Here is a 19,006-nt window from a genome sequence, read left to right as displayed (position 1 = left end):
TTGTTTGGTTGTTGTTTTTTTTTTTTGATATTGAGGCACCTGAGCTCTGTAAATTTTTGAGACTAATCCCTTGTCAGTCGCATCATTTGCAAATATTTTCTCCCATTCAGTGTGTTGCCTTTTCATTTTTATTATGGTTTCCTTTGTTGTGCAAAAGGTTTTGAGCTTAATTAGGACCGATTTCTTTCTTTCTTTGTTTTTTCAAAGCATTTGTGGCACGAAGATGGTAAAGTTCTCCATCCACCATCTAAGTGTTTCTTTCTTTCTTTTTTAAATTTTTATTGGAGTATAGTTGATTTAAAATGTGTCAGTTTCTGCTGTACAGCAAAGCGAATCAGTTATACATATACATATATCCACTCCTTTTTAGATTCTTTTCCCATATAGATCATTACAGAGTATTGAGTAGAGTTCCCTGTGCTATACAATAGGTCCTTATTAGTTATCTATTTTATATATAGCAGTGTGTATATGTCAATTCCAATCTCACAATTTATCTCCCCTCCTTTTCCCCCCTTGGTAACCATAAGTTTGTTTTTTACATCTGTGACTCCATTTCTGTTTTGTAAATAAGTTCCTTTGTACCATTTTTTTAGATTCCACATATAAGTGATATCATAAGATATTTGTCTTTTTCTGTCTGACTTACTTCACTCAGTATGTATGACAATCTCGAAGTCCATCCATGTTGCTGCAAATGGCATAATTTTGTTCTATTTTATGGCTGATTAATATTCCATTGTATGTATGTACTGCATCTTCTTTATCCATTCCTCTGTCTATGGACATTTAGGTTTCTTCCATGTCCTGGCTATTGTAAATAGTGCTGCAAAAAACATTAGCAGTGCATGTATGGTTTTCTCTGGATATATGCCTAGGAGTGGGATTGCTGGATCATATGGTAGCTCTATTTTTAGTTTTTAAAGGAACCTCCATGCTGTTCTCCATAGTGGATGCACCAATTTACATTCCCACCAACAGTGTAGGAGGGTTTCCTTTTCTCCACACCTTCTCCAGCATTTGTTTTTGTATTAAGAGATTTTTTGATGATGGTCATTTTGAACAGTGTGAGATGATACCTCTTTGTAGTTTTGATTTGCATTTCTATAATAATTAGCAATGTTGAGCATCTTCTCATGTGTCTCTTGGCCATCTGTATGTCTTCTTTGGAGAAATGTCAAACATCGGTAAATGTCTTCTGCCCATATTTTGATTGGGTTGTTTGTTTTTTTGATATTGAGCTGCATAAGCTGTTTGTAAATTTTTGAGACTAATCCCTTGTCAGTCACATCATTTGCAAATATTTTCTCCCATTTTGTTTTGTTTATGGTTTATTTTGCTGTGCAAAACTTTTCAGTTTAGTTAGGTTCCATTTGTTTATTTTTGTTTTTATTTTCATTACTCTAGGAGGTGGATCAAAAAAGATCTTGCTGCGATTTATGTCAGAGAGTGTTCTATGTTTTCCTCTAAGAGGTTTTTTGCTGTTGTTTGTTTTTTAATTGGAGTATAACTGCTTTACACTGTTGTGTTAGTTTCTGCTGTACAGTAAAGTGAATCAGCCATATGTATACATATATCCCCTCTTTTTTGGATTGCCTTCTCATTAGTTCACCACAGAGCACCATGTAGAGTTCCCTGTGTTATACAGCAGGTTCTCATTAGTTACCTATTTTAAACATATTAGTGTATATATGTCAATCCCAATCTTCCAGTTCATCCCACCCCCCCCTTCCCCCTTGGTACCCATACTTTTTTTGTCTACGTCTGTGCCTCTATTTCTACTTTGCAAATAAGTTCATCTATACCATTTTCCTAGATTTTGTGCCCTTACATTTAGATCTTTAATCAATTTTGACTTTATTTTTGTGTATGGTGTTAAGGAGTGTTCTAATTTCATTCTTTTACATGTAGCTGTCCAGTTTCCCAGCACCACTTATTGAAGAGACTGTCTTTTCTCCATTGTATATTCCTGCCTCCTTTGTCATAGATTAGGTGACTATAAGTGTGTGGGTTTACCTCTGGACTTTCTATCTTGTTCCACTGATCTATATTTCTGTTTCTGTGCCAGTACCATACTGTTTTGATTACTATAGCTTTGTAGGATAGTCTGAAGTCAGGGTGTCTGATTCCTCCAGCTCCATTTTTATTTCTCAAGATTGCTTTTGGTATTCGGGGTCTCTGTGTTTCCACACAAATTGTAAAATTTTTTGTTCTAATTCTGGAAAAAAATGCTATTGGTAATTTGATAGGGATTGTATTGAATAAGATACTGATGAATGAAATAAAAGATGACCCATTTGTTTATTTTTGTTTTTATTTCCACTACCCTAGGAGATAGATTAGAAAAAGATATTGCTGCAATTTACGTCAAAGAGTGTTCTGCCTATGTTTTCCTCTAAGAGTTTTATAGTATCTGGTCTGACATTTAGGTCCTGAATCCATTTTGAGTTTATTTTTGTGTATGGTGTTAAAGAATGTTCTAATTCCATTTTTTTAGATGTAGCTGTCCAGTTTTCCCAGCACCATTTATTGACGAGACTTTCTTTCCTTCATTGTATAGTCTTGCCTCCTTTCTCATAGATTAATTAACCATAGGTGCATGAGTTTATTTCCTGACTTTCTATCCTGTTCCATTGATTTACATCTGTTTTTATGCTAGTACCATACCGCTTTGATGGCTATAGCTTTGTAGTATAGTCTGAAGACAGGGAGCCTGATTCCTCCAGCTCTGTTTTTCTTTCTCAACATTGCTTTGGCTATTCGGGGTCTTTTGTGTCTCCATACAAACTTTAAGATTTTTTGTTCAAGTTCTGTGAAAAAGGCCATTGGTAATTTGATAGGAATTGCATTGAATCTGTAGATTGCTTTGTGTAGTATAGTCATTTTCACAATATTGATTCTTCCAGTCCAAGAACATGGTATATCTCTCCATCTGTTTGTGTCGTCTTTGATTTCTTTCATCAGTATCTCATAGTTTTCTGAGTACAGGTCTTTTGCCTCGTTAGGTAAGTTTATTCCTGGGTATTTTATTCTTTTTGATGTGATGGTGAAAGAGATTGTTTGGGTTTTTTTTTGAAGATTTTATTTATTATTTATTTATTTAAATAATTTATTTATTTTTGGCTGCGTCAGGTCTTAGTTGTGGCACACAGGATCTTCATTGAGGCACGTGGGATCTTTCATTGCAGTGTGTGGGCTCTTTGTTGTGGTTCACGGGCTTCCCTCTAGTTGTGATGTGCATGTTTTCTCTTCTCTAGTTGTGACGCACAGGCTCCAGGGCACATGGGTTCTGTAGTTTGCAGCACGTGGGCTCTAGTTGAGGCCTGTGAACTCAGTAGTTGTGGCATGCGGGCTTAGTTGTCCAACGGCATGTGGGATCTTAGTTCCCTGACCAGGGATCGATCCCACTTCCCCTGAATTGTAAGGTGGATTCTTTACCACTGGACCACCAGGGAACTCCCGGGATTGTTTCTTGAATTTCTCTTTCTGATCTTTTGTTCTTAGTGTATAGAAATGCAACAGAGTTCTGTGTATTAATTTTGTATCCTGCAACTTTACTGAATACCTTGATGAGCTCTAGTAGTTTTCTGGTAGCATCTTTAGGATTTTTTTATGTATAGTACCATGCCATCTGCAAACAGTGACAGTTTTACTTCTTCTTTTCCAATTTGGATTCCTTTTTTTTTTGTATATATCTTTACTGGAGTATAATTGTTTTACAATGTTGTCTTAGTTTCTGCTGTACAACAAAGTGAATCAGCTATATGTACAGCTATATATACATATATTCCTATATCCCCTCCCTCTTGAGCCTCCCTCCCACTCTCACTATCCCACACCTCTAGGTTGTCACAAAGCGTTTCTTTATCTTCTCGGATTGCTGTGGCTAGGGCTTCCAAAACTATGTTGAATAAAAGTGGTGAGAGTGAACATCCTTGTATTGTTTCTGATTTTAGTGAAAATGCTTTCAGCTTTTCACCATTGAGTATTATGTTAAGTGTAGGTTTGTTATATATGGTCTTTGTTATGTTAAGGTATGTTCAATCTAGGCCCACTTTCTGGAGAGTTTTTATCATAAATGTGTGTTGAATTTTATCAAAAGTTTTTTCAGCATCCATTTAGATGATCATATGTTTTTTATTCTTCATTTTGTTGATGTGGCATATCACACCGATTGATATGTAGACACTGAAAAATCCCTGCATCCCTGGGATAAATCCCACTTGATCATGGTGTATGATCCTTTTAAGGTACTGTTGGATTTGGATTGCTAATATTTTGTTGAAGATGTTTGCATCTATGTTCATCAGTGATATAGGCCTGTAATTTTCTTTGTTTGTGGTATCTTTGTCTGATTTTTGTATCAGGGTGATGGTGGTCTCAGAGAATGAGTTTGGGAGTTTTCCTTCTACAATTTTTTGGAATACTTTTGAAGGATAGGTGTTAACTCTTCTCTAAATGTTTGATAGAATTTGCCTGTGAAGCCATCTGGTCATGGGCTTTTGTTTGTTGGAAGTTTTAAAATCACAGTTTCAATTTCAGTACTTATGATTGGTCTGTTCATATTTTCTATTTCTTCCTGGTTCAGTCTTTGGAGCACATACTTATCTAAGAATTTGTCCATTTCTTCCAGGTTGTCCATTTTTTTGGCATGTAGTTGCTTGTAGTAGTCTCTTACAGTCCTTTGTATTTCTGTGGTATCCCTTGTAACTTCTCCTTTTTTATTTCTAATTTAATTGATTTGAGCCCTCTCCCTTTTTTTTCTTGATGAGTCTGGCTAAAGGTTTATCAATTTTGTTTATCTTTTCAAAGAACCAGCTTTTAGTCTCATTGATCTGTTCTATTGTTTTCTTCATTTCTATTTAATTTATTTCTGCTCTGATCTTTATGATTTCTTTCCTTCTGCTAACTTTAGGTTTTGTTTGCTCTTCTTTCTCTAGTTGCTTTAGGTGTAAGGTTCGGTTTCTTATTTGGGATTTTTCTTGTCTCCTGAGGTAAGGTTGTATTGCTTGTCCCATAGGTTTTGGATCCTCGTGCTTTCATTTTCATTTGTCTTTAGGTATTTTTTGATTTCCTCTTTGATTTCTTCAGTGATCCACTGGTTGTTTAGTAGCATACTGTTTAGCTGCCATGTGTTTGTATTTTTTGCAGTTTTTTTCTTGTAGTTTATTTCTAATCTCATAGAATTCTGGTTGGAAAAGATGCTTGATATGATTTCAATTTTCTTAAACTTACCAAGGCTTCCTTTGTGGCCCAACATGTGGTCAATCTGGAGAATGTTCCAAGTGCACTTGAGAAGAATGTGTATTCTGCTGCTTTCAGATGGAATGTCCTATAAATATCAATTAAGCCTATCTGGTCTAATGTGCCACTTAAGGCCTGTGTTTCCTTATTGATCTTCTGTCTGGATGATATGTCCATTGATGAAAGTGGGGTGTTAGAGTCCCTCACTGTTATTTTGTTACTGTTGATTTCTCCTTTTATGTCTGTTAGTTTTGCCTTATATATTCGCATGCTCCTCTGTTGGGTGCATATATATTTACAATTGTTATATCTTCTTCTTGGATTGATCCCTTGATCATTATGTAGTATCCTTCTTTGTCTCTTGTAACAGTCTTTATTTTAAAGTCTATATGAGTGTTTGTCTGATATGTGTGTTTCCACTCCAGCTTTCTTTTGATTTCTATTTGCATGGAATATCTTTTTCCATCCCCTCACTTTCAGTCTGTATGTGTCTCCAGGTCTGAAGGGGGTCTCTTGTAGCCAGCATACATACAGGTCTTGTTTTTGTATCCATTCAGCCAGTCTATGTCTTTTGGTTGGAGCATTTAATGCATTTACATTTAAGGTAATTATCAATATGTATGTTCCTACTGCCATTTTCTTAATTGCTTGGATCTGTTCTTCTTCCCTTCCTCTTTTGTTCTCTTCTCTTCTGATTTGATTATGTACTTTAGTGCTGTGTATGGATTCCTTTTTCTTCTTTGTGTGCTTATCTATTGTAGATTTTCAGTTTGCAGTTACCATGAGGTTTTGATATAGCAGTCTATATATAAGAAAGATCCCTTTAGGCTGCTGGTCTTTTAATTTCAAATGTGTTTTCAATATACTGCATTTGTGCTCTCCTCTTCTCACAATTGCTGGTTTTGATACAATATTTGTGTGCAGATGATGTCCTACATTTATTTTATATTTGCATTTACCAGTGAGCTTTTCCATTCATGTTTTCCTTGTTTCAAGCAGTGGTCTTCTCTTTTCTTTTTTTGGAAGATGTGTTTTAATTAATTTATTTATTTTTAATTAATTATTATTATTATTTTTGGCCATGCCGCACAGCATGTGAGATCTTAGTTCCCTGACCAGGGATTGAACCCATGCCCCCTGCAGTGGAAGTGCGGAGTCTTAACCACTGGACTACCAGGGTTTTTCTTTTCTGCTTAGAGAAGTTCCTTCAGCATTTGTTACAAAGCTGGTCTGGTGGTGCTGAATTCTCTTAGCTTTTGGTTGTCTGTAAAGCTTCTGATTTCTCTGTTGGATCTGAATGAGAGCCTTGCTGGGTAGATTATTCTTGGTTGTAGGTTCTATCCTTTCATTACTTTAAATATATTGTGCCACTCCCTTCTGGCCTGCAGAGTTTCTGCTGAAAAATCAGCCAATAACCTTATGGGAGTTCCCTTGTATGTTATTTGTTGACCTTCCCTTGTTGCTTTTAATATTTTTTCTTTGTCTTTAATTTTTGTCAATTTGATTACTGTGTATCTTGGCATGTTCCTCCTTGGGTTTATCCTGCCTGGGACTCTCTGTTCTTTTTGGACTTGGGTGACTGTTCCCTTTCCCACGTTAGGTTAGTTTTCAGCTATTATCTCTTCAAATATTTTCTCAGGTGCTTTCTCTCTCTTCGCCTTCTGGGCCCCTTATAATGTGAGTGTTGGTGTGTTTAATGTTGTCTCTGAGTTCTTCATTTCTTCTCATTTTTTTTTCTTTATTCTGCTCTGTGGCAGTTATTTCCACCATTCTGTTTTCCAGCTCACTTATCCGTTCTTCTGCCTCAGTTACTCTGCTATTGATTCCTTCTAGTGTAGTTTTCATTTTAGTTATTGTATTGTTCATATCTGTTCGTTTGTTCTTTAGTTCTTTTAGGTTTTTGCTTTGATGTTGATGGCTAGTGACTGATCAGGGTGGTGATTGCTGAAGACTGGAGTGGTGGTGGCAATTTCTTAAAATTAGACAATGACTTTTGCCTCATTGACTGATTCTTTCATGAATAATTTCTCTGTAGTATGCAGTAGAGCAACTTTCAAAATTGGAGTCAATCCTCCACTCAAACCCTGCCAGTGCTTTATCAACTTAGTTTATGTAATATTCAAAATCCTTTGTTGTCATTTCAACAAGTTTCATGACCTCTTCACCAGGAGTACATTCTTAAGAAACCACTTTCTTTGCTAATCCATAAGAAGCAAATCCTTATCGGTTAAAGTTTTATCATGAGAGTATAAATTCAGTCACACCTTCAGACTCCACTTCTAATTCTAGTTCTCATGCTATTTCCACCACACCTGCAGTTCCTTCCTCCACTGAAGTCCTGCTTTCTTCAGAGTCATCCTCGAATGTTGAAATCAACATCTTCCAAACTCTTGTTAATGTTGGTATTTTGACTTCCTCCCATGAATAATGAATGTTCTTTTTTTTTAATGTATTTATTTCATTTATTTATATTTGGCTGTGTTGGGTCTTCGCCGCTGCATGTGGGCTTTCTCTAGTTGCAGCGAGCAGGGAACACTCTTCACTGCGGTGTGCAGGCTTCTCATTCTGGTGGCTTCTCTTGTTGTGGAGAATGGGCTCTAGGCATGTGGGCTCAGTAGTTGTGGCTCATGGGCTCTAGAGCACAGGCTCAGTAATTGTGGTGCAAGGGCCCAGTTGCCCCACGGCATGTGGGATCTTCCCAGACCAGGGATCGAACTCGTGTCCCCTGCATTGGCAGGCAGATTCTCAACCACTGTGCCACCAGGGAAGTCCCATGAATGTTCTTAATGACATCTAGAATGATGAATTCTTTCCAGAAGGTTTTCAATTGACTTTGCCCAGATCCATCAGAGGAATCACTATCTTTGGCAGCTGTACTCTTATGAAATGTATTTCTTAAATAATAAGTCTTGAAAGTCAGAATGACTCCTTGATTCATGGGCTGCAGAATGGATCTTGTGTTAGCAGGCATGAAAACAACATTAATTTCATTGTACATCTCCGTCAGAGCTCTTGGATGACCAAGTACATTGTCAATGAGTAGTAATGTTTTGAAAGGAATCCTTTTTGTTTTCTGAGCAGTAGGTCTCAACAGTGGGCTTAAAATATTCAGTAAACCATGTTGTAAACAGACATGTTGTCATCCAGGCTTTGTTGTTCCATTTATAGAGCAAAGGAAGAATCATTTAGCATAATTCTTAAGGGAAATTCTTAGGATTTTCATCATGGTTAATGAAGACTGGCTTCAACTTAAAGTCACCAGCTGCATTAACAAGAGAGGCAGCCTGTTCTTTGACGCTTTAAAGTCAGGCATTGACTTCTCCTTTCTAGCTATGAAAGTCCTAGTAGGTGGCATCTTCTTCTAATAAAAGGCTGTTTTGTCTACATTCAAAATGTGTGTCTCATGTAACCACCTTTATTATCTTAGCTAGATCTGGGTAACTTGCTGCAGCTTCTACAACACCACTTGATGTAATGGAGATGGCTTCTTTCCCTAAACCTCATGAACCAACCTTTTTTAACTTCAAGCTTTTCTTCTGCAGCTTCCTCACCTCTCTCAGCCTGCACAGATTGAAGAGAGTCAGGGCCTTGCTCTGGATTATGCTTTACTTTAAGGGAATGTTGTGGCTGGTTTGATCTTCTATCCAGACCGCTAGAACTTTCTCCATAACAGCAATAAGACTAATTCGCTTTCTTATCATTTGTGTGTTCACTGGGGTAGCACTTTTAATTTCTTTCCTTCAAGAATTTTCCTGTGCATTCACAACTTGGCTAATTGGTGTAAGAGGCCTAGCTTTTGGCCTATCTTGGTTTCAACATGCCTTCCTCATTAAGCTTAATGATTTCTAACTTTTCATTTAAAGTGAGAGACGTGTGACTCTTCCTTTCACTTGAACACTTAAAAGCCATTGTAGGGTCATAAACTGGCCTGATTTCAATATTGTTGTGTCTCAGGGAATAGGAAGGCCTGAGGAGAGGGAAAAAGATGGAGCAATGGCTAGTGGGTGGAGCAGTAAGAACACCCACCACATTTATCAATTAACTTTGCTGTCTTATATGGGCACAGTTTGTGGTGCCTCAAAACAATTATAATAGTAACATCAATGATCACTGGTCACTGATCATAAGAAACTAATAATAATGAAAATGTTTGAAATTTTGCAAGAATTACCAAAATGTGACACAGAGATATGAAGTGAGCAAATGCTGTTGGAAAAATGGCGCTGATAGACTTGCTCAACACAGGGTTGCATTACCTGCAAAGCACAATGAAGTGAAGTGCAATAAAGCGAGGTGTGCCTGTAATATCTTTATGCTGGCCATTTCTAACATTTGTGTCACTTTCCAGTAGCGCATAATAGAGCAGTGTTGTACAAACTTATCTGATCCCATGAATTAGCTAAGGATCTTATTAAAAATACTAATTCCAGGCTCCTCTTCTGGAAAGTCTGTTTGTCAGACACTGTAAGTACCCCACCCATATCCACTCTTGGTCTCACTGTTCTGGCATATGTCTCTTGCTTCCCACTATGAGCACTTGCAACTCTCCTTCTGGGTACTCTTTCTTGTCTATGCAAAGCAGACAAGAAGTAATGAAGCTTCATGTTCCTGGGGATAGACCTCAGTCAATGACTAATGGGAGCCAGAGCTTCCTTACCCTTTGGATGGAATAACTATTTATAATTACTTACGTGGTCCCACAGTTCTCCAACATTGAGCCTCAGCTCAGCGGTAACATGCTCAGCAATGAGCAACTTGTTGGCTTCCTCTCCTTCCCTGTTTCATTTCCCTATGCCCTTAACTGCTTCCTGGGACTCCTCCGACAAATATAATATTTGTACTCAAATACTTTTCTCAGTTTTCTTTTTTGGGGGGTCACCCAATTTAAGAGAATCTGATAGGTTTGGAATGGGACTAGGAATCTGCATTTATAACAAGCATTCCATTATGATTCTTGTAATAAGTTAGGAGTAGTATCCTACTGCCAGATAACAATCTATTTTTTTAATAACCTGCAGGATTTTTCTCCTTGAAACTTCTGTGTTGTGAACAACTCAACTATGAACTATCCTCCTATAGAGATATTTTATTTGTTCTCTTCCTGTATAGCTTTCTAAAAGATTTTTATATCTTTGAACTCCAATAAATTTTCACTTTGGTTATTGCAACCTCTTTGCTATTTTTGCTTATTTTCATGGTAATCTACATAATTATGAGTTCGTCATACACTAAAATGTTTTTTCTATGTAACCTCTTGCCTTTTTATAACCTGTAATACAATGCTAAGGAATCAGCATTGATGGGGTTGTGTTCTTACAATTTCATCAAATTCTACATTCTTTTGTGCGATAGTTCAGATTTAGTTACACTGAATATATTTTGTGATTATACAAAGTGAATAGTGGTAGGAAGAGAAAGGGGCTTTTATTCAAAATGAGCCTATAAAGTATTCATTCCTTTTCTAGACCTCCTCAGTAGTGAACACTATGATTCATTTCCCAAATACACCTATAAGACTGAAAGACATATTTTCCCAGCTACTAGGAGTGGGTTACCTCATCTGTAAACCCTCTCCAGAGATTGCCCTCAGATGGAGAGAGCTGTCTCAATCCAGGCTATATTCCTTTCTCAGAGGCCAACTACACTCAATGACCGATTGATATGTGAGTATTAAAGGTCTGGCCTCCTTGCCACAAGCAGGTTAAATCTAAAAGGTTATTCCAGCTTCAGAGCTTCCCAAGGGGTCAGCTGAGTCTATTGTGGATTGTATAACAACATAACTTCTCCCTTGCTCAATCCTGCTTCTTTCCTTTCCTTGTACCAGGAGTTGATCCCAAGGACACTCCCTAACACATTTTCTGCATGCTAATCTCCATCTCAGAATCTGCTTTCAGAAGAACCCTACCTACAGCATTTGGTTCTATGAGTGGTATTAATAATGATATAAGAAAGCAGATGCTAAGGTGGGATTCTGGAGCCCATCATTCTTCAGCTCACTGGCACTGAGGACTCCATCACTGGTGGTAAGTAGAGTGTGCATAGTTGCTGGCTTAGGGTAGCAGACACAATCCTTAAAATGTTCATTGGTGGTGAACTGCAACAATATGACTGGAAGGGATTCCATTAATGGGGACAGTATATCAGGTGTTTGAGAACAATGGTGAAATAGTAACTATAAGGATAAGGAAATTGGATGTGTGTTGCTAAGTACAACTGATGGTTTAGAGAAGGATAATGAAAAAGGCTGAGAGGACTAACTGGGGATTAAAACTAAGTGTAAAAGTCAGGAGTCCTCCTGCTAGAATATAAAGAGGCTCTCACTGGGACTTCCCTGGTAGTCCAGTCATTAAGACTCTGCACTCCCAATGTAGGGGGCATGGGTTCGATCCCTGGTAGGGGACCTAAGATCCTGCAGGCCGCACGGCGTGGCAAAAAAAAAAGGGTCTCACTTTTTAAAGCTTGAAGACAGAAAAATCTGAAGACCAGGACGTAATCATAAATATGGCAGAGCTCCTAAGAAAGTTATGTACAAAACCTAGTTAAGTCGGCCACCAAAAGTCAGGGCCCAGAGTTATGGAATGGGACATCTGTGTTGAGGCGCTCAAAAACTCAGGAATCTCTAAATATTCCTGAACTCTCAGCTTGGCAAAATGGTCCATGTCTCCTTATTAAGGACTGGTGTATCCCTTGGCTTGATGAAAAGGCAGAGACCTCTACCTGTAAGACAATATGACACATATATCCACAATCCCTCTGAATCTCCCCTACCCCCATTTCCGGACACTAAGACAACAATTAGGGATAAATTCCAACATAACCTGGCTCAGGAAGTGCTGTGCCTGCCAATGGAGAGAAAGAAATATACCCCCAAGGAGCTGTAGAACATAGGCAACATACACCAGTAGGAACTAGGAGATACTCATGGAACTGGATTCTGAGGGTGATGTATCAAATGGAGGGAAAGAACATAAAGTTGGATAAGTTACAGTATGGGTCTGCTGTCATGGGATATAGGATTCAGCACCCAAACAAAGATCCTAGCAACACACTTCTTAGAATGGTTCTCAGAAGCTGAAAATACTCAAGCAACAACACAAAGTGAGGTAAAAATGCCAAAACTGTCATAGCAGACAGAGAAGAAGGGATGCTAGAATAACTATGCTAGGTAAGGTCTGAAGTACCACCAATGATTATGTTCCTTAGGAGCACCCAGAGTGTTCATTATTTACCAAAACAATAAGGGATTGGTTGGTGATAAGGGAATCAGCATCACTAAGAAGTTCAGTTATGCCTCTTCTCTGTTAAACCAAGGAAGGTGGTAAGATATGCCATTACAGAACTGCATTCTCTGACATCAGTGGGGATGATAGGACTCCCAAGCAATAGAGGCCAGATGGGGAGGCTTAACCGACATAATCTAGGTGGATGCAATTATTGTAATTGGTGGCAAGGTCACAGTGTGGAAGGGAGGAAATGGGGTGGCTTGACACACAGAGAGTTTTGGAGATGGTTAATAGAACATGGCTTTCTTCGGGGAAAGACATATGGTAGCCAATAAGGGTATCTAAATAATTCAACCATCTAAATAACAAAAACCAGTCAAGAATGATGGTCAGGAGGTTAGGGCAGTTGTCCCAATAACATTTCATGACGCCTTGCCCAATTTTAAGAACAGGAACCCATTGCCTGGTCCTATCACACACCACACTATCCAGAAGCTTCTAGCCTGACACAAAGATGGGTTAGTCTGTGGAAAGCACAACTACAGCACCAGACAGTATTTTGTAAACATGGGGCACCATCATCCCAGATTCAGTGTACACTGAAGGTGCTGTTTCTCCAATAGCTAGAATATATGGATCCAGGAACCAAAGGCTGGAGGCAAGAGTGACTGTGCTTCCCATCACTTCTGTCACTCACTTGGGAAATTTGAGTTTCTTGTTCTAGTAACGCTGGGCTTTGTGGGTTTAAAGATTCTAATTTCCAAAGCAGGGATGCCTACACCTGGACACATACCAAAAGTTTCACTGAACTATATAAGTTTTGACTTTTCCTGAGGACTTTGGGCTCCTCAGACAAGAGGACAAGAGGAGGACTCACCATCCTGGCAAGGATAACTTACCCGGATGTTAGGAGGGACAGGGAGGAAAATGTTTGGCACCAGGTGATTCACTTTAGTACCTGTTGCTACTTCCTTGCTCAACTTTGACAGTAAATTGACTAGTGCAGAAACCACAGCCTAAAAAGGGCAAGCTCAGATCCCATAAGGATGAGTGTCACAGTCACATCATTCAGTAAGCCACCTAGACAAGGAGTGTCAGCCGAGGCTAGAAAAATCTAGAAAGTAGTATAGATGGGAGACCTGAGCATAATTTGTGGTCCTGAAACCAGCTGTACCAGTGGGGCATAGTTTGTCCCACTAACCTTCCTCTTCTAAGTTTTCCTAAGGAAAATAGGTACACCAGAGTTCTAGAAGATTTGCTCCAAGAATTTATATAAAGAACTGTATCTGAGAGGCACAAAGAGTGAAATGGCAGTGGATGTTGCATTATTTCCTAAGTCTCCTTTCGGAACTCAAAGACTGAATCTCCCAGCTGCCAGCTGATCCCCCTGGAAGTCAGGGTCCTCTGGAAATTGCCCTCAGCTGGAGAGATCTGGTCTGTCCAAAATCACACTCCTTCCTGGGAAAGTCTGCATTCAATTGACAGGTCAATATGAGACTATACAGCCTCAGTCCCCTTTGATACAACTCTGAAGGGTCATCTTAGCTTCAGAGCTTCCCCTTGGGTAGCTGAGGCCTTTGTTGAGACAGCCTCCAGACCGAGATCCTCACGTTGCTTAGTCCTGCCACAGCTATTGATCCTGAGAGCACCCCTGCTGCACTCTCCATCTCAGAGTCTCCTTCCTGGGGAAATCAACACCTTCAAATGCTGTTTGCTCTTCGACTAATCATGTCCCTCAAGTAGGATCAATGGCTTTTCTGTTTCAAGAAAATGTGTTGTACTAATCTCTTAATTCAGAACCTCTGCTCAGGATGTCTGGCTTCAATGCTTGCCTTTTTTCCAGTGCTTTTACACAGCACAAAGTCTCAATCCACATTGACATTCCCCTGCCCTTCATCTGCAAGACTATTTATGCTCCTCATTCCAACTAAGTCATATAGTTTATATTTCCCTGTAAATGTATTCTTCTGCTAAGTAAGAATCATTCTTTAAAATTTGAGATTATGTTTTAAATGATTTGTGAATTCTCTAATAAATCCTGTGTAAGACGAGGCACATTATTTAAAAGAGCAACAAGTATTTGTTAATTTGTAAATTACCTAATAAATGTAATCTACACCTTTACCTCTCTGCCTCTTACCCTATAACTCACTACATTCAAGTTCTACCTCCCTCTCTAAACCTTCCCTGCCACCCCATCTTCAGTATCAGTTACTGAATTAACTGTGGCAGAAAGAAGCCTCAACTATTGTGTTTACTCCATAAATATTGGCATTTAAATGAGTGTCTGAACGAATAAATGATTAACTTATTAAGTCAAGTTCCCCCAGACCTAGAATCTTCTTACTGAACCATGATTAATAGATCCTTGCATAAATCTACACACTTACATGAACCCACCTTACCCCTCTACCAATGCTCCATTGTCTCCACGTCTTGTATGTGGCCATCTAGGTAAAAGATCTGGTGTACTGCTAAGGAGAATGGCAAAGTGGAAGCAAATCAAGGCTGACTGAGCCTCTGGGTTATAGCATTTCCTATCTTCCTGTGATTCTTGGGCCCACTGTTCTCCATTCTACTCTATGTGGTAATCAAGGATGATGGCGCTGCTCTAAACCTCAAGCAATACCTAAGGGTCCTGGTACTTCATTAATTCCTGTCAATCCTCTTACCCTAGATCTAAATCCTGCTTAGTTTACCTCAGGCTCTTGTCAAAGGGTCCTTCTTTGCATGTACAAATTGCCTGACATAGAACTAAACACCACCCTGCCCCATTTCAGAACTGATTTATTACCTAATCTCTTTTTATTGCTATATCCCAGAATGCAGATTGGGATGCTTGGTATGTAACAGTGACTAAGCTTATGCTCACTAGACACAGGGCTTCAAATGCAAACTTGCTCTCTTGTACTCTTCTTGGGTAAATGTGTAGGGTAGGGGAAACTTCTGCAACAAACATTGCTTCCTCAGTTCCATTCTGAATGCCACTGCATTGATTTCTGATGAGTCTTGGCCTTCCCTGATATATTAGTTAGCGAGGGCTGCCATAACAAAATACCACAGAATGGGTGGCTTAAACAACAGAAATTTATTTTCTCATTGTTCTGGAGGCTAGAAGTCTGAGGTTAGGTGTTGGCAGGTTTGGTTTCTTCTGAGGCCTCTCTCCTTGGCTTACAGTTGGCTGCCTTATTGCTGTCTCCTCAGATGGTCTTCCCTCTGTGCACAGCGTCCCTGGTATCACTTTTTGTATCCTGATTTCCTCTTCTTATAAGGACACCAGTCAGATTGGATTAGGGCCTACCCTAAGAGCTTCATTTTAACATAATTGCCTCTTTAAAGGCCCTGTCTCCAAATACAGTCACCTTCTAAGGTAACTGGGTGTTAGGGCTTCAACATAAACATTTGGGGAGGGGGCACAATTCGACCCTTAACAGTGGCATTTTATGCTACATTTTATGCATTTCTGTCTTCATTTCAACATCTATTATTGAATACCTGTACTGAGGTCAAAACGGTACCATGGGCTTTGAGAGATGCAAAAGGGATTACTCTGCTCTGTGCTGCTCATGTCTTAGCAGTTCTCACATTTGAGCCATCCCATTTATTTTATTTGTTTATTTATGGCTGTGCTGGGTCTTCGTTTCTGCGCGAGGGCTTTCTCTAGTTGCAGCGAGCGGGGGCCACTCTTCATCGCGGTGCGCGGGCCTCTCACTATCGCGGCCTCTCTTGTTGCGGAGCACAGGCTCCAGAGGCGCAGGCTCAGTAGTTGTGGCTCACGGGCCCAGTTGCTCCGCGGCATGTGGCATCTTCCCGGACTAGGGCTCGAACCCGTGTCCCCTGCACTGGCGGGCAGATTCTCAACCACTGTGCCACCAGGGAAGCCCTGAGCCATCCCATTTATTAACTAATCTATTCCTCAGCAGCTCATCACTATTGAAAAACAAACTAAAGAGCTCCCCCAAATATTTTGTGATCATTGCTGCTATTAATACAGTTTAGTTTTTTTATAAACAAATTTACTGGCTTCCACTTTGATTTGTTAAGTAACAAATAGTTAACAATTCAAAAATAAGAAACTCTCACCCACCCCCATCCCCAGATCCTAAGTATTTCTGTATATTCCAAGGGAAAATATTGTATTTTGTTTAATTGGATAAATATACATTTCAAAGACAATAAATTCTTAACTGTTTAAATTTGTGGCTTTGACCTCTGTTAGTAGTTTTTCTACTTCTAACTATCTGCACTCATTCTCAATATACTCTCTGGGAAATTATGCTTTTCTGTGTGAGTGAATAAAAATTTTATTGTTTACATAGTCTAAATACGTATAAGAGATTTATTATAACATAATGGGAATTTGAGAGACCATGGAGATCTTGAAGATTTGGAAATATTGGTCTAAGATGTCATATATTTATACATTCCTTCATAAGTTTATCAAATCCCTGTCTGAATCTCATTCCTATAGTACTGTGATACACAGACATAGGCAAGGTTATAAGAATACAGAGCCACAATAATGTTATAAAGATTGTCTCTTTGTTACAATGCTAAGGAAAGTACCAGGATTTGTGCTGTTTTATCACTGCTCAGAGACTGACTACTCCTGATGGCAAATTTCAGATGATAGATTTGTCAGGAAATTAAAATGCCCAGGAGTGGATATTGAAGGGCTATCTAAAGGATCCCATTATTGACAACAGAGAAAAGAAAACTTGCAATGATATATAATTTTAATTGGACTCTGTCATGACAGGCTGACCACTTGCCAACAGTTATCCTGAGAAAAAATAACATGAAGGGGTGTAAAATTTGCTATATGTCTTCCCAGGTTGGTTGGAACAGCTGTGACAGTTTTTAATTCATTTAAAATGCCTCTTGTCTTGGGCTTTCATTTATAAAACTTCTTTGACAAAGAAGTAATGGAGGAGGGGGCCAGCCAGACAGTGTGAAATTGTCTAATGAGGAAACTTTACACTAGATATTACATGGGCAATAGAAACACTCCTTAGACTGTGTACTATAAAAAGTATATGTTTCTTTATTTCACATTTTAATATGTCTCAAATGGAGGAAATATTTTCAAACCTCCCCCCTCCCCCAAACTTGTTGTTTCAGGAGTGAAAACCAAGGATGGAATGCAGTTACATTATATACTGGATTTACCATGATAATATCAATTTTGCTGGGTCCTTGAAAGCTCTTAACCCTGATGAATCTAATTATTTGTTTCTCTGGTAGTTCTTAGAAAACAGAGGTGGTATAATCTGGGCCTACAAGGCCCCCAGCCTTCAGGTCCATTTTGTTTGGCCCTCAAAATGTTGGCCCTTGAAGCACTTAAAAAAATAACATTTTAGCCAACTATTTTCAGATAGGCCCATTTTCCTTGAAAAATGGAAGTTGGAAGGTCTGATGATACTGCTTCCTCATTCCTGCATGGTAAAATATCACCTGTGAGTTTATTACTCTTATAAAATTGAAGGGAAAATGAGTATTGCTTTTCTTTTCCAACTAGAATCTCCATTTCTAACTCTAAAAAATACGGCTGATGATCAAATTTTAAGTTTTAATTTAGTTCATTTTCCTAGACATGTTGTGGGTGAAAGGAAATAAAGTGTTTTCTACGTTTTGCCTTGAGATCCTCAAAAAGACGTTCTGTCTGAGATCATGCAAGAATCCACTAAGGTAAGCTTGAAATGATTATAATTATGGGTTTGATCACTACATTTTATGCATTTCTGTCTTCATTTCAACATCTATTATTGAATACCTGTACTGAGGTCAAAACGGTACCATGGGCTTTGAGAGATGCAAAAGGGATATGCAACAGTATTTTCAAATAAGGGTATTAAAGTCTATTTGGAGAAATAAAAAAAGTACAAAGGAAATAGTACTAAAATAACATGAAACCATGCATATTTAGAAACCAATGAAGGTTGCACAGATAATGTTGTAACTTCAGAGAAGGGAGATATCAATCTAAACCAGAGTGAACAATGAAGACTCCAAGGAAGAGGTGACTCCTAAATCGCATGTGTTAGGCCTACAGTCTCAGAAAACAGGACAGAGTATTTAAAATAGCAGAGGTATAAAGGCTTCAAGGCAGAGATGATTTTAAAAATATCTACAGGGACTTCCTTGGTGGTGCAGTGCTTAAGAATCCACCTGCCAATGCAGGGGACACAGGTTCGATCCCTGGTCCAGGAAGATCCCACATGCCACAGAGCAACTAAGCCCGTGCACCACAACTACTGAGCCTGTGCTCTAGAGCCTGAAAGCCACAACTAATGAGCCCATGTGCCACAACTACTGAAGCCCGTGTGCTTAGAGCCTATGCTCTGCAAAAAGAGAAGCCACTACAATGAGAAGCCCATGCACCGCAGCGAAGAGTAGCCCCCGCTCGCTGCAACTAGAGAAAGCCTATGCACGGCAACGAAGACCCAACACAGCCAAAAATAAATAAATTAATTAATTTAAAAAAATATCTACAAAGAGGCTTGTTTGATATGAATACCTTGGGGTCATGATGAGAGAAA

Source organism: Balaenoptera acutorostrata, chromosome 5, assembly GCF_949987535.1.
Source record: "Balaenoptera acutorostrata chromosome 5, mBalAcu1.1, whole genome shotgun sequence".
NCBI lineage: Eukaryota > Metazoa > Chordata > Mammalia > Artiodactyla > Balaenopteridae > Balaenoptera > Balaenoptera acutorostrata.
The sequence above is the reverse complement of the archived record's forward strand: the minus strand, read 5'-3'. Positions refer to the sequence as shown.